At 33.0% G+C, this 20,844-nt stretch overlaps 1 pseudogene; it reads left to right on the top strand.

The window, feature by feature from the left end:
* The first annotated feature begins 438 nt into the window (after positions 1–438).
* Positions 439–20,426, top strand: LOC127725953 (A disintegrin and metalloproteinase with thrombospondin motifs 18-like; annotated as a pseudogene).
* The last annotated feature ends 418 nt before the right edge of the window (positions 20,427–20,844 follow it).

Here is a 20,844-nt window from a genome sequence, read left to right as displayed (position 1 = left end):
GTTGATTTGGAACTATAAAAAAGCTTATTGGGATGGGTTCGCCAGCTCATGTCATAAACAACTTAGTGAGAGCATGGTTACCGACAATATCAATGAATCATGTACTCATCTCACTAACACTATCATTAAAATTGCTGGTGAGAACATCCCTTCCAAGAAAAGGAGGAAAAATAATAAACCAGAGGTACCCTGGTGGAATGAAAACTGTACAAGGGTGGTAAAAGAACGCAATAAAGCTCGTAACAAGGCCAGACATACGGGGGGTAGACATGATTATTTATTATACAAAGAAAAAGAAAAGGAATGTAGAAATACTATTAAATTAACACAGCAACAATATTGGGAAACTTCTGCAGTGGATTGAATAATAATAATAATATAGGGCAAGTATGGAATACAATTAAGAGAATGATGGGTAAAACAATTAAATCTCTAACTATGCCAACTTTGATTTACAAAAATAAAATATATGAATCTACTAAAGAAAAGGCTAATATATTAGCTGAAGCATTTGCCAATGTAAGCAGTTCAAGTAACTATTCAGAAGCATTTTTATCACATAAAGAACATATTGAGTCTATGGAAGCTGAAAAGTTGAAAGAATATTTTTCTGAAAATTCCCAAAGTTATAATGAACCATTTACCCTTAATGAATTACAGGATGCTATTGCTGATACATCAGATAAATCTCCTGGTAAAGATAAGGTTACCTATAGTATGTTTAAAAGCTTTAGTGATAAATCACTTGGTGTACTTCTTTTATTATATAACAGAATTTGGTTCTCACAAGATCTTCCTCTGGCTTGGAAACATTCAATAATAATTCCAAGCTTTAAAAAGGGGAAAGATTCAAGTGACCCACATGCATATAGACCAATAGCTTTAACATCTAATTTTGTAAAAATTATGGAAAAGATGATTAATAACAGACTGAGGTGGTACCTTGAGAAAAATCATATTTACTCACCTTATCAGAGTGGATTTCGTCAAAATAGAAGTACGATGGAACAAATAATTAGACTTGATAACGATATACAAAAATCATTTTTAAAAAAAGAATACTTAGTTGGAGTATTTATTGACTTCCAGAAAGCATTTGATATGATATGGAAGTTTGGACTTCTAAACAAAATGGTTAAAATTGGGATAAAGGGTAACATGCTCGGTTGGGTTAATTGTTTTTTCACTAACAGAACAATACAGGTCAAAATAAATAACACTCTTTCTGATACTCTCACGATCCAAAATGGTACCCCTCAAGAAGTTGCATCAGCCCGACATTATTCAATAATATGGTAAACGATCTCCCCTCATGTATTAATAATTGTTCTATTTCCCAATTTGCAGACGATAGTGCAATATGGTTGTGTGGTTAACATATTGGTTATATTCAAAGGTGAATACAGAAAGATCTTGACAATATCAAAACATGGTGTGATAAATGGGGAATTCTCATTTCCCCCTCTAAAACTGTAGCTATTGTGTTTAGTAGAAAGAAAAAGTCTGTTAAGTTAATTATTATTAACGTTAGGTAACAGTTTATTATAGGTAGTCAATGAGGTGAAATTTTTAGGAATAATTATTGATAGTAAATTGACTTGGTTAAAGCATATACAATACATAGAGGCAAAATGCAGTAAAGTCTTAAATTGCATGAGACTTCTAACAGGTACTAAGTGGGAAGCAAACAGCCATTCTCTTAGAAACATATATATTGCACTTATAAGATCTAAAATAGACTACGGATGTGAAGTATATAATTCCGCCTCACATTCCGTAAAGAAAATACTGGACCGGGTGCAAAGTCAAGCACTTCGAATTTGTACCGGTGCATATAAAAATGTAGCCACAAGTGGACTGCAAGTAGAAATGGGTGACCCACCCTACGAAGAACGTAGGAATTGTCTTATTACAAAATCTTTCTTGAACATATCTAGTCATGAAGATAACCATCCAACTAAGGAAAGTTTAGCAAAAAAGGCAATATTTCTTTGCTAATCCAGGGAAATAAAACAGAATAAAAAACCATATTTTATTGTTTCAAAAGATATGATTAATCAACATGATATAGATATTAACCAAATATATAAATACAAACAATTCCCAACACCCCCTTTGCATTTGACAAAACCCCGTGTATGTACACAACTCTCAAATCTCATCTCGAAAAAGGACAATCCACACTTAATTCGAAGTGAAAGTAACTTCATGATTGATACGCAGTTTCGGCAGTTTTTTTAAATATATACGGACGGATCTAAAGATCCAAATTCTAATAAACCTCATGTGCATTTGCAATACCTGATATGGGAATCAAACTGCCTAAGAATATGTCAATTTTCACTTGTGAGCTTATAGAAATATTTCTGTCTCTTATATGGTTAGAAGAAATTTAATCAAATAATGTTATTGTGTTTGTCGACTCTTTATCAGCTCTACAAGCCTTAAAGAGTAATTTATTTAAGGTACAAAATTATTTATTGTACGATATTTTATTTTTATACAACCAGTTAGTCAAACTAGGTAGCAACATAATATTTGAGTGGATCCCAAGCCACGTCGGAATTTTAGGAAATGAAATTGCAGACCAGACCGCCAAAGTGGCTCTTAATAAAGGTACAATAGATTGTCATATTCCCCTATATAAGGAAGACATCAAATATTTAACAAAAATCATTTTAAAACAAATTTGGCAAAAACAGTGGTCAGACAACCCAAAGGGAAGATTACTACACTCCTTCCAAAAAAATGTATCTTTTAAGATTACTATTCCACAAATGAATAGAGAAAATGAACGAATAATATTCAGATTAAAAATCTGGCTCTATAAATGTCAATAAATATCTTCACAAAATAAGGAAAAGCCCGAGTGAAATTTGTGAAAACTGCAAAGTCACAGACGATGTTGTACACTTTCTATTAGTCTGCTCAAAATATGATGTGCAACGAAAACAAATGTTTGATACGCTTAAAAATAATGGAGTCATAGATCTCTCATTGAAACACCTTCTATCCGGATACACACACACTTTTAGTCCCTGCATAAGTATCTACGGGAAACTAATATACTTATAAGAAAATAGGAAGACTCTCAACTATAAGTGTCATTTAGCTTTAGTTTAGATATTATAAAATAAATAATTATGTATTTGGAACCAGTGTATATGAATTATTTCTCAGATGGTCCCTCAATTTAAATTATCTCATCAAGTTATACAACCAGGAAGATTAAAAATAAAAAAAAAACTCACCCGAATATAAAATCATTTCCTTTTTTAATATCCATAGAATAATGATAAGCAAGTCACAAGTGCAATGCACACTTCACTTTTGTGTCAGTCCATTGAGCGTAATCAAACAGACTTTTTTCTACCGGTGTCATACATCTGTAAATCAATCACCTTTCAAACACCAGTACTAATTGACCATGAAATGCACGCAATTAATTTTAACAAGTATCAACATTCAATTTAAACACTCTGATCTATTGAAGATTAGTACACTAGATAAGTTAACCTTATATATTTAGGGAAAATACAACATCACCTTAAGATTCTCTACAATGGACAATTTAGAAATTAAGAAATAAAAACAACAAACACAACACACTATGCTCATATATTTAACAATAGAAACATTTGCTACAGGCTTCTTTTTTTTTTTATGAAAGTGCCACCAACATTTATCTTAATTTTTTAACGCTATATGTTAAAAGATTAAAGGAAAAGTAAGAACAAAGGAAAATACAATTTGTCTTTTCAGATCTTCACAAACTGACAATTATAGTCATATTATTAGAAAATAAGAAAAACAATTCGTCAAAGTTTCATATAATTACTCGCCAAAACGTAATACTAAAAATAAATTAAGGACTGAAAGTATATATACATAATATTTATGTTATATGAATTTAAGGCGCAATTACTACAAAAGTAAGCCGCCTACCAAAACCAATAACAACAATATATTGATAATATTTGTGTCAAGTAATTTAATCAACAAACTTTTATGATATCAAAAACAGAAAATCCCTCCCCACCCCAATACAAAAAAGAATGAATCAAACAAAATAAGCAATCTACTTCGATGAAATAGATTTATAGATTGTTGCCAATGTTAGTCTTTCCACTGAAAACTCCAAAATAATAATACAGTCATATCTAATAAAAGTTGTTTTATTGTTTCACATCAAATAGTTATCCATATTTATTTATTTGCCTGATTTTCTTGTTATCTTATCATAATCATTACTGTATCAACTTTGTAGAACTTAAAATATTTCTCTTAATTAAAACTACAATAGCTTAATCTTACTATGTTGGATCTATGCCTAGTATAGTATTGGGATCAACAAATGTATGCATTATTCGATAGAGATCAGGGGTCAATAGCTCAATTAGTAGGTTACCCCTTTACTGAAATTAATAATGCAACAGTTAGCAGATAGCCAAATTCTAAACCAAATTATTCATGAACCAAACTGTTAATGTAAACTTATATATCAAGATGCTAACATAATTTGCATTTACAGTTTAAATTTTTGGTAACATCTATCAAGTCAAGTTATCGAAACATAAGTTTTGATAGCAATGGTCAATATGGTTATGAAAAAAATTGCGACACCTATGTAAAAAGAAAAGGAAGCTAATTGAAACCTTGAAATTCAGTCATTCACTATAATGTTACCAGTTTCCAACAACTTGCATGCAAAATGTATATTTGAGTTGTCTAATCAGCGCAAATACGGAAAAAGTCAATCGACCAAGATCATTTGGAGGAGATTTTTTTTTTTTTATTATTTTTCGTATTTAAACATGATATTAATAACTCATTATCATTAACTACATGTATGTAAGGTATCAGAATGTGTGTAGTTTATTTTCATATTATTATTTGATCAGAACTGATCATTTAATATGAAAAAGATTGCATGAATAACATTAATGTCCGGAATTTTTTCCTAAGATTTAAAAAAAAATAATCAAAAATTCAAAAGTGACCTTTTTTAAAACAGAATTTAAAAAAAAAACTAAAAATATACCCTCTGAAATTTTTTTGTCAAGAATGCCGCAGATGCAATATTTCCTAATAGTTATATTTGTTTATGCCACAAAATCTGGAATAAAAAATTTTGGAGCCATAAAAATGGGTTATTTTTAGAATTTTTGCAAATATTGATTTTTGTAAAAACATCCAATTTCAAAATTCAACATTTTTACTGTAGATGAAAAAACTTTCCAATGTTTCCATTCTGTTACAAGAAAAGTGGTAAAAACAGGAACAAATTGACTTTTCATGGAGCATTTTTGACGTTTTTCAAGGAAATTCAAAGTAACTTGTTACCATGGCAACCAACACTTCAAATTTTGAAATGATTATTATTTCTGTTGTCAGTGCACCATGATAACCCATGATATGAAAATAAAGGAAATCCAGGAATATGCATTTCTCAATTTCTTTGAAATTTTTTTATGCTTACAGAGAATGACTCTTACATTTTCGTTTGTTGTGTTCTTTAATATCGTTTTGCTTAATCATTTTTGGCTAGTGCATGTCTAAAAACAACAAATAAAAAAAATCATGCATCAAAGACTAAATTATCATCAGTACATATCCAACATCCAATGAGTTCAGTGTGTAAAGACGTTATAAACATTCAGAGAAAATCATGACCTTGATCAATGCCAAGATACAGGTATCGACAGATTGCAGATCCATAAATGTGCATATGTATATTACATTAATAATTAGTTTGGTTTTATTTCACTGACGACAAAGTCAATATTAACACCAATAAAATCAATATTCCAAGATCTTATTACAGTGTTGAATTGGTAACCTTTTAGAATAAGTTTATTTAAGGGCGATAAGTTTACCAGGATCATTTCTAAATGTCCGAGCACGGTAAACAACATCTTCGTAAAAATGAAGATGTGCTATTCGGTCGAAATAAATTTTCTACAGGTACAATCAAACTTCAAAACAAAATATTTATATTTATGGAAGAATTTAATACAGATTTTAAGTAATTTGTGATAACGAAATCCGTGGCTTAATAATTTCCAGTATGTACATTTAGATAAATGACAGTCCTACATATTGCATCGTCTTTGCCTTATTTTCACTAATTTCAAGAGGTAGCAACTGTAATTTAGTTCTTCACATCTACATCTTTTTCCGCATTGACTAATTTTGTAGGTTAACAGTTTTTTTCTTCCGTCATTCCGTATTTGTTCGTATATCTTTTAATTAGATTTTGATCATATAGTTGTTCCTTTTTACCGCGATTCAGTTTTCATCTGGTTCTCGTTCGTTTGAGAATCCTGAACGTCGACATGAGTATTTGATTTTGTTCACTCCCAATTGAGAGTTTCATATTACGACTTAATTTAGTTCTTCAGATGTTATTCACCAAATGCCTCCAGCTACATGAAAGTGTAAGTAAAGGTAAAAAGTTACGTTGAATTTTTTAACTGGTAAATCAACACGCAAACTTTTGGGATATCATTCTTTTTTATGCTCATGCTGTGAACAACATATATGTTCAGATGTTGAGATATTTTTAAAAAGGTCGACATACGCTCATTAATTAGTGGCAAGCATTTAGAAATGTCTCACAATGTCAAAACAAGTGTCGAATGAAGTAAAGCTTACTCTAAGCTCCGCTATTATCGCAAAATACAACAATATACAAACAAAATTTACTGGAAAGGTCCACATACCTTTGGTCTTTGATTGATAGTTGTCTTATTGGAAATCAAACCACAGCTCCTTACTCCTGTTACTTTGTTATTATCCTTTAAATATTCAATGTTTAATGCGATATTAATTCATCAGACAAAAGATTTCAAACCAGCTTGTTGATCAATGATCAAAGCTATAGTGACTGGGACTTGTGATGTGAAAACTTTAGACACCATTTGTAAGTTCGCAGATATTAATAATAAAAAAAAATCTTGTACTGTCACTTACATCTTAATGAAAAGATTGCCATATCAATTTATTTCATTTGGTTTACTTTAGGTATTGATAAAATAGTTCAAATATAGTTGTTTCGGATATCCTTTGAAGAACGAATTCTAATGAATTGTAGATTGAGAAGCCTTGCTTAATAGCAAACTAGTACCTCAACCACAACTTGCCGAGTTGTTTAGTACTTTATGATTGTACTTTCAGGACCTACAATGAAAATGTTTATAATATTTATTCATCATTTAACATGTTATTGACAGATACAAACTCTTATAATCATCCACTCTGATGACGTCAGTAATGTAAATGTAGCATTTACTGCATTTGGAAAACGTCGAAAGTTCCATTTATTAAAAGCATCGCTCCCAATTTTACCTGATGAGTTACCAGTTATTACTGTAGATAAGGAAAGCACAAAAGCCCGATATAGCAGTTTACAACAGGTATGGGCATATACTATTACAACTTTATTCAAATGATTTAACTGAAAATAAAAGAAATATTTGGATTAACAGAGATCGCACTTAAACTAGATCCACTTATATATATATATAAGAAAAGACGACAAAATAAATAATATCAAGCTAAAAGACAAAAACAGAAGCTGAAACCCGATCAACAATAGCGAAATATAATCAATAAATGAAACATTTGAGCAACGGAAGCCTTACTATAAAACACTTGTGATTTTGGTGCTGTAATTGTGACTTAAAGGGCAACAGAAGTATGCCGCTGTTCAATAGTCATAAATCCATAAAGTGAAAACAAATGCAGGGTTACAACCTAAAACCAAGGGGAAATATCAACTATAAAAGAAAAAAACAACGGAACAACAGGAACACTGAACTGAAAACAAAACGCCAAAATAGAAACGGACACTAGGATAACAGCTGCCATATTCCTGACTCGGAACAGGACCTTTTAGGAAAATTGCTGGAATAACCTGGTTTTATGGCTAGCGAAACCCCCCGCTTATATGGTAATTTAAAAAAATACAGCTGAAATGTAAACATGTAAACCACAGAATAACAATGGACACCTCCAATGAATTTTGACATTTCACCACGAAGTATAAACTGCGTGTTACAAGAATGTATCAACGCCAAAAAAGTGACTTTTTGTGACGTTTATATTTTCACATGTATTTTCTAACTATATCAAGAATTTTAAAACGGAACTGTGTTTGTGGCAGTTTATCCCTACAAATTACACCAGTTTTGGTACTCTTGTAAAGTGAAAATATTGTGATCAGTCGTGATCGGTGACAAGCGATATTTGCTGATCAAGGTTCAACACAAGATTTTCACTTTACAAAATATCAAAACTGGTGAAACCTGTATAGAAAACCAAGTATTGGTATAGATCTATTCTAACATCGAACAACAACGACATAAAATGTTCAGACCACACAAACACCATCAATGGCTTAACATTTTAATCGCTAACATTGATGTTCATTCTTTTCGAAAAATCAAATTACTGTGCAGTATCAACATGATCAATATAAAATAAGAAAATAAGTATGATTGACTACTAGACCCATTTTCATCTGAAACTTAATGACGTAGATGTGACACCTATAGGACACCGTATGGATTTTAACAAAATAAACGGCATCGAAATGACAAAAGGTAAAACAAATTTAAAAGTTCGCAGTTTATTCTGAACATGTTTTTTTTTCAGCATGGCATTACATTTTACAGAGAGACTGAAGGACTTGGTGTCTTTATTTTACATGTTTTAAACATGTTACAAAATTCAAACAGCTGTTTTGCACTTGTAAGTACATGCACATATACCCTGTTTTAAGACGTTCTTTCTATTGATTACTTAGGATAGTTTTCCTCGTATTATCATGATTACCAAATACGTCATGCATGATAGAGGATGTATACTCAAAAGAAAGCTATTGAATCCTTGTTTTCTAGTGGCAAATTTGAGGACATCCCTTCGATAGTATTTCTAAAAACATCATAATTTGATAATGGACAGTTTGTTTCACAAATGATCCTATCCCGTGCTCTTTTCGACGGACATGTACCTGCAATAAATTGAATAAATCAAAATATGTGTTCTAAAAATGGATCAGGATATTCCAAACCATAGGCAGCTCGAGTCACTAAGGTTTTGGTGGAGTTCCTGTTGCTAAATATGTAGTTGTCTATGTTGTTTGTTTGCAGATTGCTTGTCTGATCTTCGTATTGTGTTTTTTCCCGTGTTGTTTTAATTTTTCACCTTCTTATTATTGCGGCTTTTGTATGTTCTTTCGATCCAACTGGATAACGAATAATATTCTACTTGTAACGATAATTGTGATATAGAAAAAAAAAGACAAAATTTTACTTTAGCTCTTGCAGCGATAGCGATTTTTTTCGCTATATTGACACTTATATCAGCGATTCTCACTTATGATTGACAGAATATATTTCTTTTCTACAGGATGGTGTTGTCTATGGATATGACCATTATCTGCTGATTGAATCCGATGAACAAAACGTTAATTGTTCGTCCTTGTCTGGAATACGACATTTTGTTCATCGACGTTGGTATCATTCAGATGAATGTGAGTCTTGTCGCCTTTATAACATATCTCTTACAGACGTATTTTGAAAACACAAAATCCCGAAGACGTACATGCATATCATTTCATTTTCAAGTTAGACAAGTTGTACACAAACAACAGTATTTGTATCTGATGTGGTGCATCTTTACTTCATATTTGATAAACTAAATCAAAGTGCTCAAGCAAGCCCCTTACACATAAATATGTCAATTGCTCACCAACAATAAAGGTTTTGATAAAGATTCGAAATATATAATCATATAATTTCATATAAATTGTGATGTTTTAATGAAATAATGATGAAAAATGATGCTTTTCCAGATGGTATCAAACTGAAGACCAAAAGCAAAAAAGCTACGAAAAGATTTATTTTGGATGGGATCGCGAATCATACGGATTCATTATTACCTATACCTGGAAACGTTAATGCGAAAGTTGAGATTCTAGCATGGACAGACATGTCTTCACAGAATCTTTCCAAAAACAACTCCAACACAAAAATGTGGAGTTTGATATTACAAAATACATAGCAACAGTGGTTCATGCTTGTGAGTCATGGGGATAGTGAATATGTATCATTAAATTTTGTTAGGAATAATCTTTAATCTACGTGGTTGTCAAAACCGAAATGATAAAAATAATACATGTGTAAACTTTTGCAAAACATGAATAACAATTATAAATTGTATGTAGAATATCGGAAGAATATTTGTACAGATATAAATGAACCTATATAACCTTTTCAAATATATTATACTATCATGTTTTTAAACGAATGTCCTAACGTATTAAGCTTTCCTTTTTCATGAAAAAACTTAACAACCAGTATGTTGTAGGCAAATGTACTTTTCCAGCATGCAGTTGTGGATAAGTCTTTGAATGTCTCTCTGTATTTAACTGGTGCTGTAATATGTAAGGTATTTATACTAATTTGATTCAAATAACCACCTTTTGGAAATTGACCTATATGGAACACTTTTTCCTTAATCTTTGATCAAAAGCAAAAGGTGGTTCTGACTGATCGTAATGTTGAATAATTTTTTCAATATCTTAAAAGATATATAAACAGGAGAAACATATCGATTTTTCAGTGATCGCTAAAAAAATGAGACAACACTTTATAAAGTTCTTGCTTCCGAAGCGCTTTTTTAGATTTACCTTCACCAGGAAAACCAAAGCTGAAGGTGCACAGTTGAAGAGCTTTATGACTAAAAGAGATCAATAATAAAGCAACATTCATTTAAGGTCAACATTGCCTACGGAAGTTGAAACCATAGTTTCCTTCTTAGTTTTCCATGTTTTCTGAATTGATAAATGAGTAACGTTTAGAAGGCTTGTTATTAGTCATGTCAATATAATGAGCTGACTATACATTCAGAGACCGATAGTCCATCAGCAACTGCATCGACCAAGTGCTGTCAAAAATGAAAACAACACTTTATAGAACTTCATGCGCCCGAATCACTTTTCGAGATTTACCTACATCAGGAACGCTAAAGGTCAAAATTAAAACAACAAAAATACCGAACTCCGAGGAATATTTGAAATGGACAGTTCGTAATCAAATGGCAAAATCAAAAGCTCCAACACATCAAAAGAATTGATAACACTGTCATATTGCTGACTTGGTACAGGCAATTTCTGATGTAGAAAATGGTGGATTAAAATTGGTTTTAAAGCTATCTAAACCTCACACTTGTATGGCAGTGGCATTAAATTCCATTATATTGACAACGATGTGTGAACAAAACAAACAGACATACAGAGGTAAAAATGTCAAAAATTTGGGTACAGCAGTCAACATTGTGTTATAATCATAATCACTATAAAAACAATCATGTAACAAAGAAACACAAAAAGGCATAAAGACAAAGCACATTAGCAAAATGAAAGACAAGAATACAAAAATTTACCATAATGCAATAAAACAATGAATATGTACAGAGCCACGTCATATGTAACAAAGAAACACAAAAAACATATAAACAAAGCACAATACAAAAATGTTTGAAACTAATGGTGTACAGTAACCAACACATTTGAAAATCTCTATGACAAAAACGACTATCACAATAGCCAAATCTTTCTAAGGTCAAGAGTATCAAAACACTCAATTATCTTATAGTGTCAATTACATTTACAGATTCCTGATTGCAGTGGATTTACATCTGATTTACAACATAACAATAGTGTAGACAATCACAAAGCACTCGATAAATTTGCAGAAACGCTTAAAGATGCTTACACTAACTCTATGTTATCCTTTCATTACGATTATGCAGTAGCTTTCACCAGGAAATTTTAGGTGTGGAATGATATTTGCCTCTGATATTTAATATAACATTTGCATGAATATGGACTTTAAAAAAGTGAATAATGCAGCTTAAGCAAGGAAAAGCTACGAGTTTTGTCAGCTTAATGCATTTGTGAAACTTGAGTATTGATGGGTATAGACGTTCCTAGATTTTCTGAAATAAAATGAATTGTTCCTTCATGAAAAATCTTGTAAATGTTACAGTAACGCAAAATAAGAAATTCCACGTTTATGACATGTATGCATTCAAAAATATTGATAGATATAAAATATTGGAATATCATTGTTTACTTGTTTCCTTCCTGTTGTAGGAGTTTCCCATCATATGCGTGTGTATTTTACGTATTCTAGAAAATATTTTGAAAATTTTATCAAGTATTTATTTTATTTGATATTTGTTTTGTCTCTAGTCAAAAACTTTTCGAAGAATATCAATAGAGTACTATATTTATTATAATGAATTTTTTTTTATTAATCGTGATTTTGATTGGACGACACCATTAGTGGGTTTCACAAAAAAACGTAGAACTAAGATGGACTCCCGATTTTTTGTGTTGAAAAAAAACAAGGATTTACCGACCTGAAATAAGAAGAGGCGAGGTCGTAATTTTACGTCCCAGGTTTTATTGGTATTAGATTGAAATAATAACTATGACGCTCGTCTTTGACTTGTATATAAAGCCATGATGTAATACCAATAAAACATAGAATGTGCGTGCGTGTCATCACATTTCTTATTGATACGTCAGTTGTATTTGTAATACGCCTAAACTGAAAAGGTGTAACATGATAAGAATCACATAAAAATTTAGTAAGTAAGTTTACACTTCAATTAACCGTGTAACAGTTAGGTTTCTAGAACATTTTTGCTTCGTTAAATCAAAATGAGTATCTTTCAGACGTGATTTGACTGTAGACTTCCTTCAAAGTAATGTAGTGATGTATTTTTAAGCCGGGAATTTGAATGTATATTAAGTCATAATTTTAATAAACCAAAGAAAGGAACAACGTTTCGATTAAAGAAAGCTCCTCTACGTTTTAGACAGATAACCTTTATTATATTTTATATTTGATCATTTCTTACTGTTACTTATATCTAAGAGTATTCGAGTATTTATGGAATCTTGGTTTTCCTAATTGTTGTTTGGAAAACGCTCCACACATGCTAAATACATAAAATAGACTGCTTGTTTCCGAGGGTATTCGTCAGCTCAGAAGCACGTGCTTCTGTTCATCCATAATTTCTAAATTTCAAAGTTGATTTTGAAAAAAAACAACTTATTTTTCGATTCCTTCATGCAGAGATGAGCTAATGATGATTCAGCTATCCATCTCTCTTGATTATGTATTGGTCCTTAACAATTTTGAAGAATTTCTGTATACTTAGCTTTCAAATGTTGGGTTTGGAGTTCCTGATTAAGGTAACCCAAGAAAAGCCATTCGTACGCACTTATTTGTAAAGTTTTATTCTCATACTAGTTCATCTTCGAACTTTGTCCTCTTTTCTTTATAGAGATGACCTAACAGACCCAAATGGAACACCAGTTGGTATGTGTCACGTGTCTTGACAGTTATCTGTCTGCCTTTAATTGTGTATCCCGTGTGTTCTCCTTTGTGCATGATGAATGATATACGAACAACATGTGGAATCAAAAAACACTCATACACGATCAACGAAAGCTGAAAACTGACCACGATTGACAAAAAGCTACAACCAACGAATCAATACACGGCACAATACAACTGTATCGAAGATCAAAACTTGAACTTTATTTTTGTAAAGAGCTGAACTGGATTTGGTATGTTGTTCCTAATTAAGCAATTGTAATATAATGGAGTATTCAACGAAACTGCATTTCCTGCTATCCATACATCAAATTCATCTTTCATTTACAAATTCTAATTTCATGATTACGGAATTTATTGGATAGTGCTAAATGTTGCGCTTCTTACAGTCATTTTCAAAGACGTTTTTATCAACAATAGTTATTGGTTGACATAACGATATCAAAACCCATAAGTCTTTACTACCACCTAGCGTGAACGTTAAATGAGCAAAAAATTACACATATGGTTATGTATATTAATATCTGCCTTTATTTTAGCATTCATGTCCAGTGTACAAAGTAGTACCAATATTGTCGACATCGCAAAGTAGACAATGTCGACACAATATTGTACAACGTTGTCGATATCGTTTCATACTCTTGTCTACATCGTTGACATTGGCGATATCGCAAAGTAGACAATGACGACACCATTCATGTCCAGTGTACAAAGTAGTACCGATATTGTCGACATCGCAAAGTAGGCAATGTCGACACAATATTGTACAACGTTGTCGATATCGTTTCATACTCTTGCTTACATCGTTGACTTTGACGATATCGCGAAGTAGACAATGTCGACACGATGTTGTACAACGTTGTCGATATCGTTTCATACTCTTGTCTACATCGTTGACTTTGACGATATCGCGAAGTAGACAATGTCGACAAGATGTTGTACAACGTTGTCGATATCGTTTCATACTCTTGTCTACATCGTTGACATTGCCGATATCGCTAACACATTACTCTTGTTTACATTGTTAATTTTGAATAAAACGATGTCGATATTGTGTTGTACTACATGTACCTTGTCGATATCCTTTCATCATCTTGTCTCTGCATGGTTGGCATTGCCGACATCGCGAAAAAGACAATGTCAAAACACTGTATTACAACGTAATCTATAATGTCAACATCGCAAAGATGTTGAGGAGGAGGAGGAGGAGGAGGGGGACGAGAAGGAGAAGGACGAGAAGGAGAAGGACGAGGAGGAGGAGGAGGATAGAGATTTGCAAACATTAAAAAACTGTCCAAATAAGTTCTACTATTAAGAACATCGACACAGGCGTAATATAAATACATTATTTGAAATTGAAATTGATAAACTAAACACTTCTTTAGTTAAAAAAACGATGTAGGCGATGTCAACAATGTAGACAGGAAAGGGGGACGATGTAGACGATGTCGTCACGATGTTGTTAACATCGCGATATCGGCAATGTCAACGATGTAGACAACAAGAAAAACATGTAGACGATGTCGTCACGATGTTGTCAACATCACGATGTCGGCGATGTCTACGATGTAGACAGGAAAGGGGGACGATGTAGACGATGTCGTCACGATGTTGTCAACATCACGATGTCGATAATGTCAACGATGTAGACAGAAAAGGGGACGATGTAGACAGCAAGAAGAACGATGTCGGCGATATCAACGATGTAGACAACAAGTAAGACAATGTTGCGAGCAGGTATAAATCATAAACGAAGTTGACAATATCGGCGATATCGTCACTACATCGTACACTGGACATACCCCCAATATTGTACAACGTTGTCGATATCGTTTCATACTCTTGTCTACAACGTTGACATTGACGAAATCGCAAAGTAGACAATATCGACACGATGTTGTACAACGTTGTCGATATCGTTTCACACTCCTGTCTACATCGTTGACATTGACGATATCGCGAGGTAGACAATGTTGACACGATATTGTACAACGTTGTCGATATCGTTTCACACTCCTGTTTACATCGTTGACATTGACGATATCGCGAAGTAGACAACGTTGTCGATATCGTTTCATACTCTTGTCTACATCGTGGACATTGCCGATATCGCTAACACATTACTCGTGTTTACATTGTTAATTTTGAATAAAACGATGACGACATGGTGTTGTACTACTTTGTCGATATCCTTTCATCATCTTGTCTCTGCATGGTTGGTATTGCCGACATTGCGAAAAAGATTGGCCTAGAGTTATAGTTTCATAAACTAAATAGACAAAATACGAAGTCGTACAATGCCAATTATGAAACATATACTGAGTGTATCGTATAACTAACACAGTAATATCGGCCTTAATTGTCAAAATGTAGACAGCAAGTAGGACGATGAAGACGATGTTGTAACAATGTTGTCAACTTCGCGATGTCGGCAATATCAACGATGTTGACAGGAAGGGGGGGGGGGGGGGGGACGATGTAGACGATGTCTTCACGATGTTGTCAACATCGCGATTACGGCGATTTCAACGATATAGACAGCAAGAAAAACGATGTAGACGATGTCGTCACGATGTTGTCAACATGACGATGTCGGCGATGTCAACGATGTAGACAGGAAAGGGGGACGTTGTAAACGATGTCGTCACGATGTTGTCAACATCACGAAGTCGGCGATTTCAACGATGTAGACAGGAAAGGGGGACGATGTAGACGATGTCGTCACGATGTCGGCGATGTCATTGATGTAGACAGGAAAGGGGGACGATGTAGACGATGTCGTCACGATGTTGTCAACATCACGATGTTGGCGATGTCAACGATGTAGACAAGAAAGGGAGGCGATGTAGACGATGTCGTCACGATGTTGTCAACATCACGATGTCGGCGATGTCAACGATGCAGACAGGAAAGGGGGACGATGTAGACGATGTCGTCACGATGTTGTCAACATCACGATGTTTGCGATGACAACGATGTAGACAGGAAAGGGGTCGATGTAGACAATGTTGCGAGCAGGTATAAAATCATGAACGGAGTTGACAATATCGGCGATATCGTCACTACATCGTGCACTGGACTGTGTCCTTTACTGATGACATTTGCTCCATAGCAGATGGGAAATTCTCATCTATTATTGAGGATCAAGGCGGGTATAGCTGTATAGGAACATTTGTACATGAAGTGGTCCACATGTACGTTGGTACAATGTTTTGATCAAATGAAAGTTATCTACTGTCTATGAAAAGCTTAAACTTTGTTTGTACTTTGAAGAGAATACTGGGTACATCATATTTTACTTATAAACGTCAATTAAATGTTAATAGGATGTAAAGTTCAAACTTATTAAGGGATATAGTGTACAATCTAGGTACACATTCCACATTGTTCTATCGTTTTTGTCATTGTTCTTTCATACACAGATCCAATGTTCAAGAAGTTCAATCATACATGTAAAGCTTTAGATAACTATGTCAAATAACAATTCATTTCTTTCAGATTAGGATCTGACCATGATGGATATTTTCGGGGAAAGAAATGTGATCCTTCTAATGGTTTCCTGATGGCGTCAATTAATACACTTGCGAAAACTGCGTTTTATTTCTCTCAGTGTACTGTTAATTCTATAAAGGAACACTTACTGTAAGTTAACTTTTAAATGATTAACTGTAAAAACACGTCTACTGCGCGAGACATCATAAAAAAGTGTGTTCATAGGTTACCATGCCCCGCTTGCACTATATATAAACTGTTCAGGTGACCATCAAATCGAGGTCAAATCCCGGATTTTACATATTGAATATAAGATGAAATGGTATTATTGATGTGATTATAACATCATTGTTTACTACTTTAAACAAACCTTTATAAGACGAACAAGGACGAACTCATTAATCGGAAAAGACAAAATCGTTCTACAATTGACATGTTTCATTTTCAATGAACTGTAATGTAGTGACTTTCTTTGAAAAGTATCGTTTTTGATGATATCTCTTGTAGAAAACCAAACGCATCCTGTGTATATGATACACCGCACATCAACCATCGATACCAGTCACTATCTACATAATTACCTGGTCAAATATACAATGCGACGATAAATGTCGACAAATATATGGAACATTATTCTGCTTGGTAAGTATTCTATCAGCTGAACTACTAATGAATATAGTTATCGGTAACGTTATTATAAAGTCACTTTTTAGGAACGTTAATAACGGTCGAATTATTTATCAAATGTATCGCCAGCGATCTTCTAGTCATAACCTCAAGGCCAAAACCGATATATTTTCGTTGATATATTTTAAAAATAACACAGAGTATTTGAAATATGTTTATTGTAAAACTTGCAGGTAATCTCTGTCTCATAATAAACAAATTTAACGTACAGCAAATTCAAATGCTTCCAAAATAATTATGTTACACTTGATTGATAAAGTATACCGCTGTTCGAAAATCATATATCAATTGATAGAAAACAAATCCGGGTTACAAACTAAAACCGAGGGAAACACATCAACCATAAGAGGATAATAACGAAACAACAGAAACACGGAAGTGCAACAAAAAACAAATGACAATGCAACACACACAGAAACGAACTATAAGATAACAACTGCAATTTTCCTGACATGGTACAGGGCATTTTAAGAAAAAATGGTGGGTTGAACCTGGTTTGATGGCTAGCCAAACCTCGCGCTTTTATGGCAATGTTAAATATAACACTAAAATGACAACATTACATGACAGGACTATAGAACAAATAAATGCAAGAACATTCAGGACAGAGAAATACACAAATAAACAATACAATAGTACATTTCGACATGCTTATAGCTATCAAAGGTACCAGGCTTATAATTTAATACGCCAGACGCGCGTTTCGTATAATTAAGACTCATTAGTGACGCTCAGATCAAAAACAGTAAGAAAGCCAAACAAGTACAAAGTTGAAGAGCATTGATGATCCAAATTTCCAAAACATTGTGCCAAATACGACTAAGGTTATCTATGCCTGGGATAAGAAAATCGATTAAAACACGCAAAAAGTCTTGATTCATTTTACACAACGTGTTATATTAAACGATTTGTGCAGGGTTGAGAGCATTGTTAAGGGAATAAAAGTGTAAACTTCCGGTGATTTATATTTTCTTATATGCAATGAAGAGTTGTTTGAAATTGTGTCTAGTACTTGACAGGACAACCCTTTATTCAAGCCAAGTATTTATTTGAAACAAAAATAAATTCTGCACTTTTTTGTTGTTGAAAAATGCCAATTTAACAAAGACTTGTAGGGGATCAACAGTGATGTTGTTACCTCTAAATGAATTACTGTTGAATAATTTGAGCAGATTATTCGAACTTCACCTGAAAATATCTTTTTATAGGATATACTTGGGCATTGTTGTTTCGCTTGTTTAAGATTATCGGTATTTTATCTGAAGATATGTGTTATCCGGGGATGATTTTATAGAGTAGTTTCCTTTGTTTAAAGTAACAAATATGTACTATATTTGAAGATACGTGTTATATGATGAGTTAAGCAGATTTGTTTCCCTTGTTTTAGAGTATCGGTACTAAACTAGAAGATACATGTTACAAGATGTATCGTTGGGATCCATACTTGTCAAATGTTTGTTCCACGTAATCATCTGCGGCTTCGGGTATCTCATGTGGACATAAAAGGGTATGTATAACAGACGGAGGTTAAGAAGGCATGACTAAAAGATAAATGTTTAAGTAAAGAATCGACGCAGGATAATTATTTCGGCAATTCACTTTCCATATCTTTTTTTTTCAAATGAGACTTTCAACAAGGGTTCTACAATGATCCCAAGTCCCCAAGATTTCATTTGATATCAAAACTACCCAAACAGTTTACTTGTTGACAAAGATACAGCTATGTGTAGGAACTATTTTGTATAAAATATGAATTAATTTCTTGAATGTTCTTTCACACCGGGTCCGCAGTAGTGGTCTATTCCAAAAGTATCAATCAGTACACATGAAAGTTCCAAGGGATTTTTTTGTAAAAGAGACGGTATTCCCCATGGAACATTCGAAACTGATAAGTCGAAGATAAACTTACAAAGCGACGTTAAGACAATTAAGTTGTTAAATACAGAGCAACGCAATCTCTACAAAACACCAATCTGATATAAATAAACATTCAACCTTTTAATTTAAAAATGAAAAGAACAGGATGTTCTTGATCTTTTATTGTTTAGTTTGAAAACAACACTCAATACTGTTGTGTTTCTTGATGGACAAACTAATTCAATACTAGTAAGAATGATTTTACGCTAGGAATTCAGGTACCGCTTATAACTATAAAAAAGAAAATGTGGTATGAATGCCAATGAGACAACTCTCCACAAGAGACCAAATGACACAGAAATTAACAACTATAGGTCGCTCTTTTCATCAATGGAATCATTGCAACAACTTGCAGATGGGTTCTGGGGTGGCTGTTGCCAGGAAAAATAACACACCTTTCAAAAGGCAGTCCAGAGTTTCCACACTTAATAATAGACGACCAAGCTTGCAGAACCTTACTATCTCATTAAATTGTGATTGCATGAAATAACTGCCACTAAAGCTTAGGCAAGCAACAATCAATCAACGATTCTGTCATCTGGTCTGGTGACAACAACCCATATACACAATGATGAGAAGAAACATCTATATACTACTCGTCAAATATTAATTATATTTACATTATGCATGTTCGATTTATATTTGTGAATCATACTTATGATAGCAGAGTTCAAAATAAAAGATAAACAAACTATTTTCTAAACTGTCTGCAAAAAAAGATACAATAGAAGCAAAAGCAATCAATGAGACAGTTGCATTGACAACATTACCATAGTATTTAATAGGTAAACCTAAACCAATATGTATTTGTTATTCATCATGTAACCTTTGTGCTGGTCTAATTTTTAGATATGTATTATATGTTTACAGTGGTGTTGAAATGGAGAATGTGTTTATGATGGACGCGCACCCTGATGCATACATTGCTTGTCCCGTTTGTATCTCCTTCCTCTTTTTTATGTGCTGAATAAAAGACTGTTTTTCTATTTGTTTTGTTTGAAAATATGTTTGTCATTTTGGAGGAGTCGATATATCCCTGGGTTTGCCACTTTCTCGGGAATGTAGGTTAGAAACCTAGTAGTCAATTATCGTTAATCATCTTAATAACCATATTTTAGATATATATGTACTTGAAAAGGCTTATAGTATTACTTTTATTAAACATAATTTTATAAACATTATTCATCTGTTAAATTTTACATTATCAGAGTTTGATTGTACTCGATGTACATGTATGGCTCAATATTTTTTTTGTATTCCCGATAAAAATGTACTGTTGTGGACGGCATAATACATGATTTCACCCCGGTATTTGGAGGGATTTGTTTTGCGC

The sequence above is a fragment of the Mytilus californianus genome, unplaced genomic scaffold (genome assembly GCF_021869535.1).
Source record: "Mytilus californianus isolate M0D057914Y unplaced genomic scaffold, xbMytCali1.0.p SCAF_15, whole genome shotgun sequence".
Taxonomy (NCBI): domain Eukaryota; kingdom Metazoa; phylum Mollusca; class Bivalvia; order Mytilida; family Mytilidae; genus Mytilus; species Mytilus californianus.
The sequence above is the reverse complement of the archived record's forward strand: the minus strand, read 5'-3'. Positions and strand labels throughout refer to the sequence as shown.